Genomic DNA, 19,682 nt, shown 5'->3' on the forward strand with positions numbered 1-19,682 from the left:
GGACACTTCTCTTGCTATCTGGTTCACTTATGGAGGGGCCACTTTTATTTTGGTGCCTGGTCCTTTTTTTTTTGGTCCCAGTCTGACCCTGCCTACGGGAGAGGGCTATGGCTGCACCTACATTTGGATTCTCTCAATTTCATAATTTTATTGTGCAGACGTTATGTGCTTCTGCTGATAAAGAGTTCTTGTGTTTCACTCATTGCCTTGTGGGAACGCCTGTGCTCAGTAGAATAGTCCTGATTTGGTTTTGGTGACAAGCCAGTGATGCCATTTTTCAGCTGCAATACTTTTGATATCTTATGTATTAAGGCCTATAACAAGGTATTTAGTGACATGGAATCTCACTTTTTTACCATAGTAGGCAACGATTTTGGTGTTGGTTACCCTCGCTGACCAACACTGGGTGTAAATGAATTGCGCTGTGATTTTTCTTGTTGGTTCCGCCTCGTAGTGGTTGTGTATATTTTTGCCAAATGTTATTTTTTACATATTTATAAGTGTATGACTGTATGCCTGTTGGCTGCCTTTTGGGAAATGTTATGCTCAATAGAGTTCCTGAGTTAGTTACAGTGACAAGGCAGTTATAAAGTACGTGGGCCTGATTGGTTCATTTGGAAAATGCTGTCAGATGTCATAGATGTTAACTGTTTGTTATAAACATTTACAGAGACCATAGGCTTGAATTATTATGAAAAACATAAGGCTAATGCCTTTAAGCCTGGATTGTTATTGCACGGAGTTAAAAGCTGTAGAAATGTATTTTGTTGCATGGAATCTGAGATTCCTGTAGTAGGCCGGGCCGTGGTGTTTGTTACTTCGTGTGACAAATCCTGGGGTAGATTTGTTCTTGATCGTTTTTAGGCAGGCTTGTATATTGTTTTGCTAGCTGTAATTTGGTACATATTTGTAATTTTATGACTGCACATCAATGGGTCCTTTGAGGAAAAGCTTGTGCTCAACACAGACGCCTGAGTTTTACAGTGGCATGTCAGTGATAAAGGCTACATGCCTCATTAATTAATTGGAAAACATTTAAGCATATGCGATGGGTCTGATCTGTTTATTATGCAAAGTTATGGCAAAGGCTGAAGGCCTGGCTTATTTATTGTGAAAAATATTTTGTTACATGTAATCCCACGGACTACCATGGGAGGCAAGAAAAATGTTGTACATAGTTTTAATTTTATTCCTACATGCTTGGTGGTTGACGTGTGGTATAACTAATGCTCAATACAGTGTGCCTGCGTTGGTTATGGCAGCAACCCGGCGTTAAAGGATACAGAACTGATTGGATAATTGGAAAAAATGTACGTCAAATGGCTAATGTCTGTTCTGTTTATTTCAAAATCTATGACAAAGGCTGCAAACCTGCCTTATTTACAGTGAAAAACAAATAAAGGATAACAGGTGTTTACTGATGAAGTGCTATTACGCTGTGTTAAAACCTGTAGACAGGACCTTATATACATTTAATCAGACAAAAGTAACGTAGTTGGCAACGGTTTTGGTGTTTGTAAACCCTGCCCTTTTTAACGCCCTCAGGGTAGAAGATTTGCATTTTAGAAACCTTGTTAGGCCTTTTTGGCGGTATTTCATACTGTTTCACCTACCTTATTTGTTTTGAATTTTTTGCATACCATTTAATAGAGTGTGTATTAAAGTACTGTTTGGATCTGGACTGGCAGCTTTAGCTGCCTGCTTGGCTCTTATAATCGAAAAAGTTCATAAAAATACATTCATACATACACCTTCATGCAAGGACTTTGAGTTAGCATTCTTCAGCCATCATTGTGTTTGAGTGTCGTTCACATTCTGTTTCCGCTCAAGACTGAATATGTCATGGTACAGTCGGTCAGCACACTTCAGCCTTTGGCTCCAGTGGAGGTTGATGACATTTGAAAGTGGTGAGGCTTACAATTATTGTCATACTGCACTACGGCGAGTGATCGTAGCGAGCGAGCCCGAACAACTTACAGGGGGTTCGGCGGTGGGTTCTCCGCCCAAGAAATTATGCATTTTCAAGCAAACTTCAGGAAGGTTAATAAACCAATACAATTGACTTATTTATCATTTAAGAAATTGCTGGGTCTTGGATTTTTTTGGGGAGGTTATTATACATAGGACCACACAGAGATGTTGAGAGTGTGGCAGAAAAAAAGTATGGTAACAGACATCAAGATAGAGTGTGGAAGAGAGAGCTACATCTGCTAACTTTTACAGGGTCCACAGTTTCTGGCACCTCACACTATCCACCAATACAACCTTCACATGCTGCCCATGAGAGCCAGCTCGTCTCTTCACACCAGTGCCAGCTTCACACTGCCCTCAAGCACCTTACTGTGCTCACCACTGCTTGCTTGTTGGAATTCAGAATTCTGTGATCTGGCATATGAGTCCTCTTTCTGCCTCGTGAGCTATGGCTGTGCTCCTCCACCAATAGTGTGGTATCTACGAGCAATGACTCACTCATCTTTCATAGCCGGCTCCTGCTGCAAGGCGTTCTCAGTGAAGTGCAGGTGGCCATAACTCTCCAAACAACAATACAGTTAAGATATAAAGAACATAGGGGGTTATTTAGAGTTTGGTGGGCTGGGTTCCACTCCGCCAGGGCAGCAGAGGGATGCACGCAGCTGCCCTGGCAGAGTGCAGGCCGTCATATTTGGAGATCTTCACCTGCCAGATGGACGTCTGTGCCTTCAGAAGAGTCACCACCACTGCAGCTCCTTTGAAGGCGCTGAAGCTTTCTGTGCAGCGCCTTGTTCAGTTTACCCGCACAGTAATGGTTTTGCGTTACGAAAACAAACTCTCATCGTCTGTTTGTTTTTGTAAAACAAAAAAACAAATGACTGTCAGCTGGAAGTTTTCGCCCAGAGTCTTGGGGTCATTTCTGAATTTTCTCATGTGGGACCACCAAACTTCGAAAGAAGCAGTCCCATTCATTTATAGTGACCAATTATCTGAGAATTTCAGGATTTCAGTGGCAAAGTTGAACATTAATATGCAGAAATCTGACTCTCTGAGGATTGGCATACCAAAGGGAAACGTGTCTTTACTAAAACAGCATCAACCCTCTACCACAAGCAGGAGTGGCGGCCCTCTGGGCAGAAGCTGAGCTGTTGCATGGGGGGAATGGGGGCTGCCGTCTCCTCACCGCCTCCGTGTAGGAAACAACTGTAGCAGAGGGCAGTCGGACCGTCCAAGCTGGAAACTAGTGCATGGAGTCAGAGGCACCTCGCTTCTGCAATTCGCCATCAGTCACTACTCCTACGTCCTCAGTGCATGCGTACACGGGGTCATGGAACTCAAGCACAGTCTGTAATCCCCATGTTCAGGGCAGCTACACCCTTATATCGCTATGCAAGAATATAGCCCTAACATGGTGGGGTAATCTGACCTCTCGACTCTTGTGGGACAGGATAAACTACACCCTACATCTCCGCTAAATTACGATCTAGTCTCCGCTGTAATGGATGCAGGTGCCAGACCCCCTGTTATAGGTGGGCTCCATCCTCCAACCTGTAGTAGAAGGCTATGCTTCCCTGGCCTCTGGTCGGAAGTAGGACCCTGCAGACGAGGGCTCATAATGCCTTAGCGACATGAAAGATGCAGTAAGTAAGCGCTTTGATGTGACCCCACGGTGGTAGGCGACGTCATAGACGTAACCAAAATAAAAAACATAACTACGTCATCCACACATAGGTTTTGGATCTGCGGAGGGCTGGCAACAGAAGCACTCAAACGTACAGTACAAGAAAGTCTCTTGCTACCCCGACTCTTCAGCCGAGCTGATGGAGGCATAAAGATAAGTTCCACTGCCAACCTTGCTTCAACCTTCCTAGTCTGTCTCCCGACCCTTTCCAACTTAGCCCAATGCATTTTCAGACCACCATATTCACGATGCCAGAGCTCGACCCCAAAAGCCCTGCCCATGGTCCCCAGCCCGATTCAAGAACCCCGCCCCTCCTCACACCTTCTCACAGCCATGCCTCCGGGAGCTGCAGCCCTAGCTAGATAGCTCAGCCGTACTCCCTCCCATACCATCGTATGCACAATCCTGTCACAGCTGCTGACTCACCAGTCCTGCTACATTAGCCATTGCTATGATAACCAACCTCCGAGCTCTGCTGTGCGAGATCTCCCTTAACACTACCACCGTAGCATGCTGCTGTAGCTAGCTTTTTCCAGCCTTGGCCGGCATGTGCGCGGGTGTTTGCGGGTGTGAAATTAAAAATGAAAAAATAATAAATAACACATTACTTACCTTACCGCCGGGTACCGCGCTACCTCCGCTTCTGGCGGATGTAATGGTGCAGCCGGGTCCCACGTGTTCCTGCAGTAACAGGAAGCAACCAGCAGGCAGACTCCCTCCCTCCCCTGCCCTACCCTAAGCCAATCACAATGCTGCAATGGCAGCGTTGTTGGTGAGGCGCAGTGGAGAGCGCCCCAGCAGGGAGCCTAATCGGAGGCCATTTTCTCTATGTAGGCTGCATGCAGCCTACAAAGAGAAAAGGGGAGTGTGTGCACAGGACCCACAACAGTGGGCAAGCCACTCCCCCCATTTTATGTTTCTGCTTCTCGCACTGAGAAAGCACAGTGGGGGACGCCCCCACACCCCTATGGAGGAGCCGCCACTGATAGGCTCTATTGTCCTCAGTGTGATGCCATTTTCCCTGATTAGGTGTGCACGTGTGCCTCAAATTAAATATGATTCAGTGCTAGGGCTTGTGCATTTTTTTATGTTTTCCCCTTGTATAGGGCCCCCTTTTTTTCTTTCCTTACCTTTTTTAGAGCTCCTAGCAGCTCCTTAGTCATACTTCTGGGCTACTCGTTTACTGCTCATTTAATCTGCAGTGCACTGCATCCTGCATAGCCACTATTTCTAAACCCAATAGACTCTCACTGCTCTGTTTAAGTTTTCACTTATAATTGCAATCACGTTTGCTACATTCATGCTGTAGCATTTTCTTTTTTTCTATGTGCTAATGAGTCAGAGTGTCTAATCTCACTTTTTACTGAAGAGAAACTTTCATTTACAAGAAGGAACTATTGGCATTGCCAACGCTAGTTTGACAAATGGATCCCACAGGAGAAGATGAGGCGAAGTATGAAGTAACAAAATGGTATTCGTTTTTAGCTTTGGGTATCCGTGCATCAGTGCTATTTAGATGGGCCACGCTGCTTGAAATAGTTCTGTGAACACCAATAATCCTCTGTCAGTTCATTTTTCTAGACCTGTTTAGGCACCTGACCAAACCATCGCTGTCACTGTCCAGCATGAAGGGGGTGCGAGAGATGTTTCACCTGATAGATAGGTGTCCTAGTGTAGTTACTGGACCCGAAGGCGACAATGTCGCCCGCAGATACTGGCTGTGACGCGAAGCGGACAGCTAGCACTCTGAATTCAGGAGTGGCCTCAAGACCTGGGTGTTCCAAAAGCCCAACCCCACGCAGCGCCTGGATACCCCTCGGGGTGATTAGCGCGCTCTAAAAGTACTGAAATACTAATAATATTACTGATACTCTCTGTAGCAACCCCACAAATACTTTCAATCAATACTGCAGAAAACTTACAGCAAACCTATGTGTCTTTTCTATGACCGAGAATACGAGCACAGAGACAGGGTTCAACAAGCATTGGAAATGCAATAGGTCTCGCATTAGAAAAGTTGGAGCTATTGGTCTTGTAAATGAAAAATATTTTATTTATTTGTTGGTTTTTAAAATAGCTAAATTGATAGCTTTGTCATTTACAATGCCAATAGTTATAACTTTCGCGAATGTGACGCCTATATCATTTGGAATGCAACATGTTTTGTATTTACGTGACTTAGATGGCAGCTCTGGTCGTTAGGCCACATCTTTATAGAGCAGGAGAGTGCAGCAGGGGAGAGAAGCACAGCAATGCAATAGTTCTCGCAATAGGAAAGTTTGAGCTATTGGTATTGTAAAGGACACATTTTTTATTTATGTGCTTGTTTTGAAAATAGCCAAATTAATAGCTTTGTTATTTACAATGCCAATAGTTTTATCTTTCGCAAATGTGACACCTATTGCAACACAATATGTGTTGTAGCACTGAGTGGGGTGAGGGGTGTGAGGGTGAGGAGGTGTGAGGGTGAGGATGAGTGGGTGTGTGAGTGTGTGAAGGTGAGGGTGAGTGAGGGGGTATGAGGGTGTGTGAGGGTGAGTGTGTGAGGCTGAGTGAGGGTGATAGGGTTGTGAGGGGGGGTGAGGGTGTGAGGGTGAGTGAGGGTGTGTGAGGATGAGGGGGTGAGGATGAGTGAGGGTGTGAGGGTGGGTGAGGGTGTGAGGGTGGGTGAGGGTGTGAGGGTGGGTGAGGGTGAGAGGATGTGAGGGTGTGTGATGGTGAGTGAGTGTGAGGGTGACTGAGGGTGTGTGAGGGTGAGGGGGTAAGGGTGTGTAAGGGTGAGTGTGTGTGAGGGTGAGGAGGTGTGAGGGTGAGTACATTTAACCCGCAGGAGCTCTTGATAATGGGGCAAAAATAGTGTGTGTCAATAGCCCTTCACAGTCTTCATCGGTTGGTTATCAGTAGAGTTCAGAATCGGTTTTAAGGCACTCACTATTGCACATGCACCAATATGTGGTTATTAAACCAACTATATAAATGAACAAGATTCACATTAATATTTGAGCCCTAAACTTGCACCCGCAGAACAAAACGATGCAGATGCCACCTCAACTAAGAGAACCAGTGCTGCTGAAAGTTAGTTTACTCCTTTCACTTCGCTTCTAGACTTGTAATTGTCCACCCCTACTATTCCAGAGAGGAGTAATTTGTTAGCTTCTCGGGGCTGGTGAAGACTTTATTTGAACTGGCAGCACAAGCTGTTTTTTGTAGCGGGTTACAAAAAACAGTTTCGAAGGCCCTAGATATAGCAGAGAAGTTAACGGAATAGAAAGAGGCGAGGGCATCCTTTTCCCTTACCAAGACGACTTTGGGCTAACAAAAGCATTTTGGAGCAAGTAACACAATTCAGCACGTGCTTATTTTAAAAGGAGGAGCCTTCGGGTAAAACGATATTATTGCAAAGCAACCAGAAAGCGGCCTTCGTCCTCAAATCACCCGTCTGGGTCGAGATAATTGAATCATTTCAAGTCTCGCTTGCAGCTTTCATTAATTATAAAGAGGCCTGAGAAGGCGAGGGGCGAGCAATACAACCCCCATGCGGCATCTGGGTGCAGCCATGTGCAAGGGGCCTCACCAGAGAGGAGCAGCGGTGCTGGGCGGCTCACAAACACTCAAAGAACACAACTGCAGTAGAGAAAGTGCAGTCAAAAGTACAAGGCACCCAGTGCAAAGCACATTGTAGTAGGCGTTTATCAGGTTTTGAGAATAATTAGAGGGCTGTCCATTGTTGCAGCCCCACCTCCCGTACTGTGAGAACTGGCACGAGAAAAGAACAGATCCTACATAACAAAGGTAAACAAAGAAGAAACGCTATTATGCTTACTAGAATGCATGCCTCGCATATGGGAATACTAACAATGTGGCGAGGAGGTCGTGACGTGTCTTTACTCTGCAGGAGTAAAGGCTACAGAGAGTCCCTTGAAAACACTTAATTGAACAGAGACAAATCCATACCTGTTACTATATTAGCACAATCAACATTAGGAAAACTGTGTAAGCTTGTTTTACGCTATCTGCCATGTCATTCAGCGTATCATCCGAGCTGTGACAAACAGGCAAACACGGCAGATTGCTTAAATATCCAGATTGCTCAAACATCGTTTGAATATGTGTTCACTAGTACACGGACAAGGCAGACATACGGCAGAATCAGGGCATGTCCAGAACGTATTAAAATTCCAAGATACTGTGTTACTGTGGAAAGAAAAGAAGTAAAGTAAAATACTCTTCTCACTTCGTACCTCTGGGTTTCTGGTTGTGATTTCCTGCGTATTGCTTCAACAATAATTTCCGGTTTCCTGTTCCGGCAACTGTATTAGGAGGACTATTGGCCCATGACAATGAACACAAGACGGAGGGAAGGAAGATAAGGGGAGGGGGGAGGAGAAATGCGACACGGCGGGCAGGGGAGGGGGCGTAGCGGGGAGAGGTGCGACACGGCAGGCAGGGGAGGAGAGTAGGAGGAGGAGGGGGGAGGAGAGTAGGGGAGGCACGGCCTAGCGGCCGTGCAATCAAGAAGTGAGGGGGCGGAGCTGGGGGAGGCTGTGACACAGAGAGTAGGCAAGGCAGGCGGCTGGGGGCATGTGCACGCGCTTTTAAGCTCAATGCGCATGCGCATTGAGCTTACATTTCTCGTGCACTGCAAGGAATCGCCACGATTCCTTGCAAGTTGGTTCAAGAGTGGATAAGCCCCCATAGTCTCGCAAGCTCGATGCGCATGCGCATCGACAGGCGAGACCTAATAAACGATGTTAGCAAATGGAGACAGTAACACTGTTGCAGGAAGATGTGTACTCTGGGAAAGGGCAGGGAGACAGAGAACACCTCTGCACCTTGCATAGTGAAGCTATTGAAACCAGGACATGGAAAATATATATGTGCAACACACTGAGACTGAAGGCGCCACCTGTTTGGAGTGATAGACGAATAGGCTGGACAAGGATACACTCATTCGTTCACGACACTTCGACCGAGTAGGCTGCATTGGCCTATATGTAAAGGAGTCCCACACAGAGACACTACTACCCATAAGATAGATTCAACAACACAGTAATTGAAACAGAGAGGCATAGCTATGTCAACATAGGTATTTACACACCTGAGAGAAGCGGACCTGTAATCATGGAATGGATTATGGCTATTAGGACAGAGGAGTTGGACAGGAAATGCACGGAAAGTGGGACAGGGAAGGCACCAGCACAGAGAGAGTGAAACACACACATTGTGGGTAGGTACAAAGGCACCAGCGCAGGGAATACATTGACACAGGAACAAAGAATACACTGACAGGTGGACAGGGAATAAACTGATGGGGAGCAGAAAATGCACAATCACCGAGGTAGGATCGCACATACGTAAAGGGGACACATACACGGATACATGGATGGAGGCTATACTGACATGGGGGACCATAGGGCCTCGGTAAGCAGACTCTGGATATTAGAATAGGGGGGCAGGAAGAAAGGGGGAACAAGACCTGGAAATGTGGTAATGAAGACACTGGTAAACGTTATCACAAGGAGCCATACAGCCTCAAGGACCAGAAGATATAGGATTAGGTGGCGATGGGACAAAAACAAAATGATGGGTGCAATACTAATTAATCTCAGCCACTGGTTATTACTTAATGCCACTTTCAGTCTATCATTGCTTTGCTGTGTCTCTACAATATTATGCAAACCAACCATTTTCTTGTTCTAGTAGGATAGGTCAAACCATTCCTTCTAGGATGTGTTGCCTCGAAACGGGAATACACGCAACCCGAGAGTCGGCAGTCGCTACAAACAACAGTATATTAAAGTATAATGCTTCAAATTGTTAATAGCCCTTTTTACATTATTAAGTTACACTGTATACACGTGGGTTTACTATGTTTGACCTGACTGCTTTCAGAAAACAGCTACACAACAAAACTATATGGAAGCAATTTGGTGTGCTGCAGCCTGTTTTTGTTTGCATCAACAGATATTAATTTCTCTATCCACTGCTGCTTCGCTGTTTACCTGTCGCCGGAGGCTTGATTTGGCAGCGACAGTTCCCTTTATTTGTGCCTTCCTCAAACATTAGCATTTGCCAAGTTACATCATTTGCTTCCCCATGTCTCTAATTCTAGTTCCTTGTTGGCATTCATGAAACTGCTGTGCAGGTCTGTCTGACTAAAAAACATGGTGCTTTGATCATGATTTATTTTAGCTTTATTTTCCTGTCTGTGTGTAACTTAGGGGAGCATGGCATGGAATAAGTCCAGAGAACTAGTTGAAAACATGAAGAACCTGGCAAGGGAACATTGTTTGATTGCACTCAACTATGACACTGAGTTGGCAAATCTTCAAGTATTCAGTGCACAAGTTATTCAAGATTTCCAATATAGTCATAACTATGTCGACTGGAAATGATCTCCTAAACTATTGTATTATACTTATGTTCTTTCTCTTCATGATCATTTGTTCTTTTACTGATTGGAGGTTGTTCCTTGGTAACTTCTCTCAATGGCATGGCACTTCTCAATGTGAAATGACATTTTTAATTGTATTGCGCACTAATACCCGAGGCACAGTGGATCTGAAAAAAAGGGTACCCTGAGGTGGAAAAAGCTGGGTAGTAAGCTCAAGATAATTATTAAACAGCCAGGTTTTTAGAAGTTTGCGAAAAGCAAGAAGATTGCTTTCTTTCTTAAGTGCCAGAGGTAGAGAATTCCACAAGCTAACCATGCCTGCTATGAAATTTCTTCCCTCCCCCAGGAGGCAGTTTTTGCCCTTGGGATTACAAGATTAAGAGAAATGGCCGAGCAAAGCTGCCTTTCTGGGACATATCACCTGAATCTGTGTGTAAAATAATCGGGACCAAGCCCATGTAGAGCTTCGAAGGCGATACAAAGGGACTTAAATTCAATTCGCCTTTTAACTGGCAGCCAGTGCAGCATTGTCACTGAAGGCTCTGAATTGTCAACTAGCATTCAAAGAGCTGTCTTTCCAACCCAAACCAGCTATTTTTGCTCAGAGAGGAGTATTGTTTGACCTTTGATTGATGTTCATAGATTATTTGGCCAACCAGTGATATGCAAATTACTAATGCTACTTACCTCCTATACGTGTTTCAAGTTAGTTTGATTATGAAGATTCAATTAATCGGAAAGGTCTCCTTTTCCTGTAATTGGAAACTATAAGCTGGTGCACCCACATCTGAGACCCTATCTTACCACACCACTTGATAAAATGTGAGGATACGTTTGTTTTGGCTTTACCTCTTAGCCTCGCAGCCGCTGCCTGAAATCTAAGGCTGATGGTTGAGAAACCAAGTTGGTTAAGCAAAGCAACAGAATTACTGAAATTGATTGACAGGGCTTAGATCAATTCACTAGGTTTTATCTCTTCTTTCGTCACTTGTCTGCCTGACTTTTTGATATGTCTAAGTGATGTTGCCTCTGCCCATAGTGTCTTGATGTCCTTTTCTAGCATTTGTGGATCTGTCAAGTGTTGGGCTGGAGGGCCCCTCTTACGCCCCAGGCAAGTGGTTTGACAAAAAGTGTTAGCGGGCGCATAAAGAGCTATTAGCAGCTCTGCATAAAAAACCTTGTTGTCAAGAATAGGTTGGAGGGACAGGGCAGCTAACAGCTCGGCGTGCAAAGAGCGTAAGAATCAGTTAAATAGGGAGACTTGGGAGAATGTTCTTGCTGCCAAGTCAGAGTAAGACAGTTCAGCCTTTCGGCGAGTGGTGAAACCACCCTCTGTTTAGCTGTTAGCTGCTGTCTAACCATCACGGAGCAGGCTTGGATTGATCACTTCGAGATCATTTACAATCACGAGGGCCCGGATTCACCCCCTCTCCCGATGCCAGGTGGACCAGAGAATCTTATTTCAATGGGAGGATGTGAGAACAGCTATCTCTTGTCTTACCTAAGGAAAGGCCCCCGGTCCAGACAGGGTCCCTGGTGACCTTTATATGGTCCTAGTCGGCTTGTGGGCCACCTTACTGACCATACACATAAATGTATTCACCAGTGGACCTTTGCCACCATCGTGGTGCCACTTGACAATTGTCCCGATATTAAAAAAAGGGAACTGAGTAAACCCAGCATGTTATAGGCCCATATCTCTGATAGATTCTGAGGTGAAAATATTAGGCCGGGTATTGTAGGACCGTCTCTCATCCTGGGCTGAAGAGCCTAATATCTTGTCTGATTTACAATATGGGTGTAGGCCTGGTCGGGGCACTATTGAGCAAAGCCTAAATCGTTTTATACTTGTCTGCAAATACACTGAAGCAAAGAAGGGTGCAATCCATCTGGCCTTCATGGTCCTCTCAGCTTTCGATAGCCAACCTGTGCCAAGCTGAAGTCAATGATGGCACAGATGGGGTCAAAGCTGCACTGGTCACTTTCTTGCGAGATTAGCACAATGGCCTTTCGGCTTCAGTGAGATATGGTCACAATGGAGAATGTACACTGCACTTTAGCGTGACGTGAGGGGTTTGCCAGGGTTACATTCTTGCACCTTGCTTGTTTATTCGTTATATTATTTGCCTTCGATTCAGCCTTAACAGAACTGCCCCTGGATGTTCCCAGGGTAGATGGTCTCCAGATTCCTGCTCTGCTTTATGCAGGTGACATAGTTGTAATTGCATGCACTGCCAGGGGGCTACAGTGTCTTTTAGATCTGTTTATCTGTTTTATGGACAGTCTCGATCTTTCCACACATTTTTCTGAAATCTCACATTATGGTAGTTGGCCTGAACAACACCAACATTCAGAAAATTGTGGCAAAGATCCACCATATCAGTAAGGTTGATAATTTCCATTATTTGGGTATTCTGATGGATTCTAATTTTAATTGGCACTTGCTGATTAAGCATAACCTTATGTCCTTCAATAGGGCCACATACAATATTGGCGATTTTTTCCGCCCCATGTACGTACTCAGCTGACATTTGTTTTGGATATTTCCAAAGCCAAATGTACTCCTAAAGGCAGCTACAGTTGTGCGATTTGGGATTATGGGCCCCCTAGCCCCCATCCAAACTGCAGAAAACTAGTTATTCAGAATGCTTCTAAAGATCTCACAAAGCACACCTGCTGAGGCTGCTTATGATGAATTGGGTATGGGAAACATGTCTGATTTCATCCCGCTTCGTCCCTTGCTTCTTTGGTATTCAGTTTGGTTGAAGGATGAGTTGGAGCTCAACAGGTTATTTATTCGCAACTGCTTGAGCTTGGACAAGACATCACAAATTCCCTGGCTGCATTATGTCTCGTCCAGCTTGAGAGTCTTAGGGAGACTCGAGCTTTTTTCTGATCTCGGTTATATTGTCAAAGCTGATGTAACATGGGTTAAACGCTTTTAGCGCCAAGGTGGCAGCAGAGCGCCAGGCCCTCGCTTTGACCAAGTATTCTCTGTGCCACTTTACCTTGGTTAAATCTGTGAGTGGCATGGAATCATACCTAAATCTGGACATGTCCAGTTAGCATTGAAGGCTGTTGATTCTTTTCAGGCTCAATTTGTTCCCACGGTACATAATCCCCAACGGTAGCTGGTTTAAAGGTTCTGACTTACTTGTGTGCACATTATGGCAATGCTTCTGTTCCTGATACTTTGCATATTGTTATGATCTGCCCTAGGTTCCGTCAACTTGTGGTATAACTATATAGGCCCCTTTTGCTACTGAGTTTGAAACACGTGAGTCTGGTGCTCTTGTTTTTACAATTTGTATTAACCCCACAGTGTTATTTTATTATCATGATATCTTTCGGACGCTTTGAGATCAAGTCAGTCATGATTTCTTAATGTTCTGTTCCTTTTATTCTTTTTATTTATTCTTGTATCATTTGTTGCTATTGTTTGTTTATTGTATTGATCTGCCTTTTATGATTTTCTTTGTAAAATCGAATACAGCAGTTTGAAAGCTGTTCAGGACTCAGAGTCCCAGAGTTTTAGATTATTCCTAAATGTGGACTGTTCTGGTGCCAGAAAGAAGGCGTGCATGGCTTAAGTTGTAAAACTAAACAAAGTGAAGGAGTGCAAGGTTTTTCTAGGCGTCTATAGGCAGAGTTGTTGAGTACCAGGGCTGCCTACTATTGATTTCACCGAATGCTTCTTCCTGTATCTTTATATAACTGTTGCAGATTCATTCCAGCCTTGCATTCTCCCTTTGTCACTGTATTCTGATCACTTTCTCTTCGTCCTTCTTTCTTCCATTTTTCCCTCTTCTCTTGATCTAAGTTAAGGTCTGGAGATAAACAATGTCCCAGTTCTCAGGAATGAGTGTCAGTGCAACAACCAGCACAAATTTAGCATTAGCCCCATAAGTAGGTGTTCATGGGTAAGAACCCCAAAAAGGAGACTTTAGAATTAAGTCCATCCTGTGGATAAGGCATTAAGCTGGTCTGGTGCTAACTGGTCTACCAATTTTTCTGAGCATTTGTTGTCAAGCAGTACTGAAGGATTTTTTCCAAATACTGGACTTCTTATGGAATCTTATGGACTAATAGAGATGTTCTCCCATCAGTTCTCCGTGGCATCTGGGATGGTGCCCAGACGCATGCTTTCTTAAATGTTGTTCCTTACCTCTGCCTGTGTACAGCGTGACTGGGTAACTTTTTAACTTTCACAGGAAGGCATGAAGGCTTGTGCCTGTCGTAGATCATAAAGACCTAGGCGTTTTATCAACCACTGCATCCCGCTATTAAGTAGCTGCTTTCCTTTAAAAATATGTCCATTCACACTTTAATGTTGGGCATTGGCTGCCCTCCTATTGATGTGTGCACCCCTGTTCCATTTGACGCGTCACAAAGACTGTTATTTTTTTGTGATGTTAGGTTTCTGCTTTTCTTTAACTCCAAGGATTACTACATTGATGGACATTAGGATTTGATTTTTTGTGTTACTTGACATTCATTTTCTAACGTATTCCGTGATGAACTAGACTTCTTTCTGCGATTCTTCTGAAGCCCATTGGAGTGCACCAGCACATTTGTGATGATGAACATGTTTTGACATGTATTTGTAAGGACCATCTCTCAGCTGTAGAGTTAACCACTTGGCTTTACGTTTGTGGAATGTACTCTTTATTCAGACATGAGCATGAATAACAGGTGTAGGGACAAAGATTTAAGATTGTTTCTAGGAACCGAACTACTCTAGCTTCTCTCTCTGCAAGAAAATGGGGGCTTTACAGACCCCTTATTCGCTTTATGTAGAGTCAGCAATTCATGTTACAGTGCCACTTGAACTTTCCTTTAAGAAAAGGCAATTTTTGGGACCCCTTCCTGCAAACTGTGTTTTATTTTGATAATATAGTTTTGTTATTTATTATGAGTTTAATAAAGTTCAAGATAAACCACGAGAACACCACTCACTTTTCTGTCTGTAGCAGCCTTTTCACAGCTGCTTACAGGAACATTCCAGGAGGCCACATAAGTTGAGGTGTGTGTGTTTTTGTTCGTTTGTTGGTTTTGGACTGATAGTCCGCCCGCAATGGGGTTTGCTCCTGTTGGCCGCATTCCATCCCACGGTGTGTTTTTGAAATCTCTTCATTAAATCATTGAATGAGCCCAACCTCCCTCCCAGCCCGCTTGGAGTTCCTGTTTATCGATATACCTTCTGCCAGTCACCTGATGCGTTTGAGCTCCACATATCATTTCCAGACACCTCTTCCAATTGAATGTCATCCCTATTTTGAAAACAGGTCAGATTAGCAAACGTTCACTTTGTAAATGCATGTCCAGTAAGTTACTCCTTGTGGTACGATATGTTGAAAAGGCATTCAATACCACAGGATGGGACCATATGTTTGAGAAGGTGGGCTTTTGCCTCATCCTTCTGCAGTTGGTGAAACTCCTCTCCATGGAACCCACAGCCTTAGGTAAGATTAGGCAATATGGTATTTCATAAGTGGGATATTGAACGCTATACATTTCAGGGGTGCCCATTATCACCTTTATTATTCACACTTGTGTTAGAACCATCAGACGACACACCGTAATGCATGAGTCGGCATCATCATAGGGCAAGTGACACATGTTATTTCAATGTACGCTAACTAAACTCCGGTATATCCACATAATCCACAGATGTTGTTTCCAGTCTTTTTGGCGGAATTGGAAACGTTTGGCAGTTCCAGTGGTCTGCGTATTAACTGGGCAACATCAGTGGCTTTTCCACTGGGTAGGATGGCTGGGGTTATATTGGATGCACTCCTGAATATGTGAAGGGAAACTGAACAGTTTAGATACCTGGAAGTACAGGTGGCACACATGAACACCCCAGTACACAAGTCACATGGGAAGAGCTCTACTGAGATCGTGGAAGTAAACTGCTTTCTGGAAAACTCCACCTCTAAATATTATTTATCGTGTTGCACTTACAAAGATGGTGTTTTTACCCTGCTGTTTATACCATTTGCCCGATACGTTATGCAATATTCTGCACTTCATTTTCAAAGTATTAGACTCCATCCTGAATTCTCTAGCTTGGACTGGTAAAATAAGTAGAGTAACATTATCCACTCTCAACCTGGACAAAGTAGAAGGCGGCCTTGGACCTGATGTAGATTTACATTATATTGCCACACAGCTTCAACGTGCAGCACAGTGGCCAGGCGGGAAAGAAAACTGGGAGAAGATGTTACTGAAAGGACGTTGCGAGGGATAAGCGCACCCTGTTTTATTGCTGCGTGGCAGGGGGTGATACACCCCTACTCCCTTGTGGTTCTTCACACTGCCACCATGAGGGACGCTTAGGTTAATTAGATATTCCCTATTCTCTAGGTCTCTGGAGATTACAGACATTCAGGAAAAGAGCTCATGACATGTCTGTGGTTAGATGGTGGGAGGGCTGATGCTCCATGTTTGGTGACCTCTAACCTGGGGATCATTTTTTGTTCTTCGAGGAGGTATAACTCCAGTATGGAGGATCAGGGCATGTTCCTGAAGTACACTTTTCTGTCCAAGACACTGAGGGATGGCTGGATGGATTGATTTGTGACTCCTCCAAGTTCTGTGGTCTTGACTGTGTGATTAGAGATGTGCCATTCTGCTCATTTAGTGTCCCGATTCTATAAAGCGTTGAGAGTAGATAAACATAAGACAATATTGCCTGTTCAAAAAATATGGGGAGGGGAACTGCAACCAGACTTGTGCACATGTCTAGCAGATCTCCAGCAATGCTTGGTTCACGTTGACATACTTCAGTTTCTTCCACCGCATTTAGTTGACACCTTTAAAATGTTCTAGAATATACCTAGATCGATCAGGTATATATGTACTGGAAAACCACAATCAATACATCGTGTGATATTATGGGTTTGACTATTGAACTGTCCATTAAGCAGTGTTATCCCTATGCCCAATAAATCACGATCTAAATACAAATTTGCATTGTTGGAACTTGTATTTGGGACTCTTCGAATTTGCGTTTCAGTGGCTTAAACCAAAAAGCCAGGCAATGACTTCCTGGGAAAAATGTTCTGCTGGAATGGGCAATTGCAGAGGAAATAAGAAGGAAAATGTCTAAACGGACGATAAATTATCTGATGATTCAGATACTTTGTCCACAATGCTCCATACGTTCATGATGGTGAATAGGGAGAGGATCGGAAAAGGGGATGCAGCATCTGAGTAATTTGAAGCTTGAGACAAAATTGATACTTATATATACATGCCAAAATGGTCCGCGTTTTCAATCGTTCCTTTAAGATAAAAAAATCACAATTAAAGTTTTGTTAAAAACAAAACCTAAAACAAAACCTTTCAAACAAATGCCATGTCTCCAGCTTGTAAGTGGGCAGATGAGCTCTTGCATAACTCACTTGCGTGGGGAAAAATGATCAGTTCTTTCATCTCTAATATTTGTTGTTTTCCACTGTATTGTTCTCTTAAACAACTTATCCTTTTGCAGTGGTGATGCATCCACCTTTAGGATTGATTGTGGTTAATGTGTGATTTTGTGTGCTCACTCAGCATTGTAACCACCACTCGAACAGTACTTGCACAACAATGGGCTCATAATGATATGAGCACAAGTTTGGCCTGAATTTTTCACGAATCATATCCTACCCTGCAATCTGTGGTATCTCCTGCTCACAGTTAGGAACAGAAAAAGTGTATGCAAGTTAGAATTTGACTCATTTCACAAACAAATTGGGCAAGCTCAGAGATCCTCCGGATGACTTCCAAACCAAAATTCATCTTCAACGGACTGGACAAATTGGCCCATGTCAGATTATGACAACTGAAGCTAGGATTTAAAGTAACTAATAAATGGCACAACAGAGTTGGCCGCGGAAAAAACATCAAAATCAAAAATGCTTTTATCTTAGATAATAGACTGTGACTTATGATTTACAGTGCAAGATACCCATGGACGCAACAACACAGCTGCCAGCCAAACAAAAAGGATTATCTTGCCTAGTTAATCAGCAAGGCCCAAATTTCACTAAACAAAGTTTCAGTTTACACCAGAAGAGAACATCCAAGAAGCTCTAAAGAACGCCCACTGCACAGCCTGAGAACATTGAAAAGATGTCTTGCAGTTTAGTCAGTCAAAAATGTCAGATATGACAATCAGTTTAAAGCCGTTCTGAAGCCGCTCCATTCCCTTTACTCCTGCAATCCACCACCACAGCTAAGGACAACTTCAAACCTCTGAGCGTGGTGGTCAGAATATGAGTTCAATAAATCTAGGGCTCATACTTGCCTAGGGAGTAGATAGACCTGATTGTACTGAATTCCCTCCAGGCTTTGACACTGTGAATTACAACATGCCGCAGAAAGACTAGAAGAATATGGCCCTAGCCCGGATCCACCTCTTATTAGTTACATGAAGATTAGCTAATGTTGTTTCAAAGGGATGTCACTCTCTCTTCTGCTGCTGGTGATCTCGTATACATATGCCAGAGCAGATGTTAGAATAGTGTTAGAGTACCGTGCGTGTGGTATACTTCCAAATTTACATCAAAAAACTCAAGTCCACATTTGTCTGGAAGAAACGGTGGTGTTAAGCCAATTTCATCAAATGCCCGGGTCACATTTTCTTGATTGAAGGTGAGCACTCTCAGCCTGAAAATGTCAATGTGAGAGCCTCCTTTTGGGATATGTGGGTGTGCACTTCAATTTGACTAGCCGTCGAACTTAAAACTTCGATGAGCCACACGGCAAAGACAAACAACGGATTTTTTTTTCAAAATCAACCTTTTCTTCATTTCACTGCAGGGCAGTCGCTCCATAATCTGTGGTGCCATTTGTGTGCTCTTTGTTTAAAATTACATAAAAACCAGTGCTCGGTAATAAGTGCCTAAGCCAGTTGGTGCTGTAATGCTGCTGTTACTCTACATCTTGGATTGAAACCATAAAATACTTAAATCTCTTAGTGGTAGATGTCACCCCTGGGAGTAAATAATACCACAGACTTTTCCCTTATGTTCAAAGTTGATTTTTTTTAGTTAGTGTCATTTCTAGGAACATTTGCAGTCAACTTTGCATCTTGCTTAGAAACTCACATGGGATTTCTTCATTCTCATTTTGTGCCCTTTGCATCTGTTCTTGGACTTGATGTCCAAGGCAAGGTGTGATAATGAGTTGTTTTTCAGATTTCAAGAAGTGACAAAAACGGTATTTTATCGTGCAAGTGTTTATTTGACATATGAATGTAAAATGCCACTTCCAGTGAGCACTTAGGGGTTTATTTCCCCTTAGTGAGAATTCATGGGGCAATATAAGTTCAGTTATTTCTCTTTTATATGGTAATTAAATATGCACCTCGTAAAAGGAACAGTAGAAAAGTGAAATGTTGTAGAAAATAGAAAATTGAACTTCTCAGTCAGCCGTACATGTTTTTAGCCATTCACAAAGGACAAAGGTGATGTACAAGTCACATCCTAAAACATGCATTGGGGGATGACAATAGGCCTGGTCTTAGCAATTGAGTTATTTTTTAAATATTTTTATTGTGGGGCCAATACGTGTGGAACATGCAAAAAATGGCTCGAGCAGCCTTTGCATATCAGATGTGGCACTGAAGCACACGCTCGCACAGGCGGC

The 19,682-nt window shown here is 43.7% G+C and overlaps 1 protein-coding gene across 5 annotated transcripts in view; it reads left to right on the forward strand.

Moving 5' to 3' along the window:
* SPIRE1 (spire type actin nucleation factor 1) overlaps window positions 1-19,682 on the forward strand; it is a 543,573-nt gene that overhangs the window by 411,819 nt on the left and 112,072 nt on the right. The window lies entirely within an intron of this gene.

Source organism: Lissotriton vulgaris, chromosome 4_1 (genome assembly GCF_964263255.1).
Source record: "Lissotriton vulgaris chromosome 4_1, aLisVul1.2, whole genome shotgun sequence".
NCBI lineage: Eukaryota > Metazoa > Chordata > Amphibia > Caudata > Salamandridae > Lissotriton > Lissotriton vulgaris.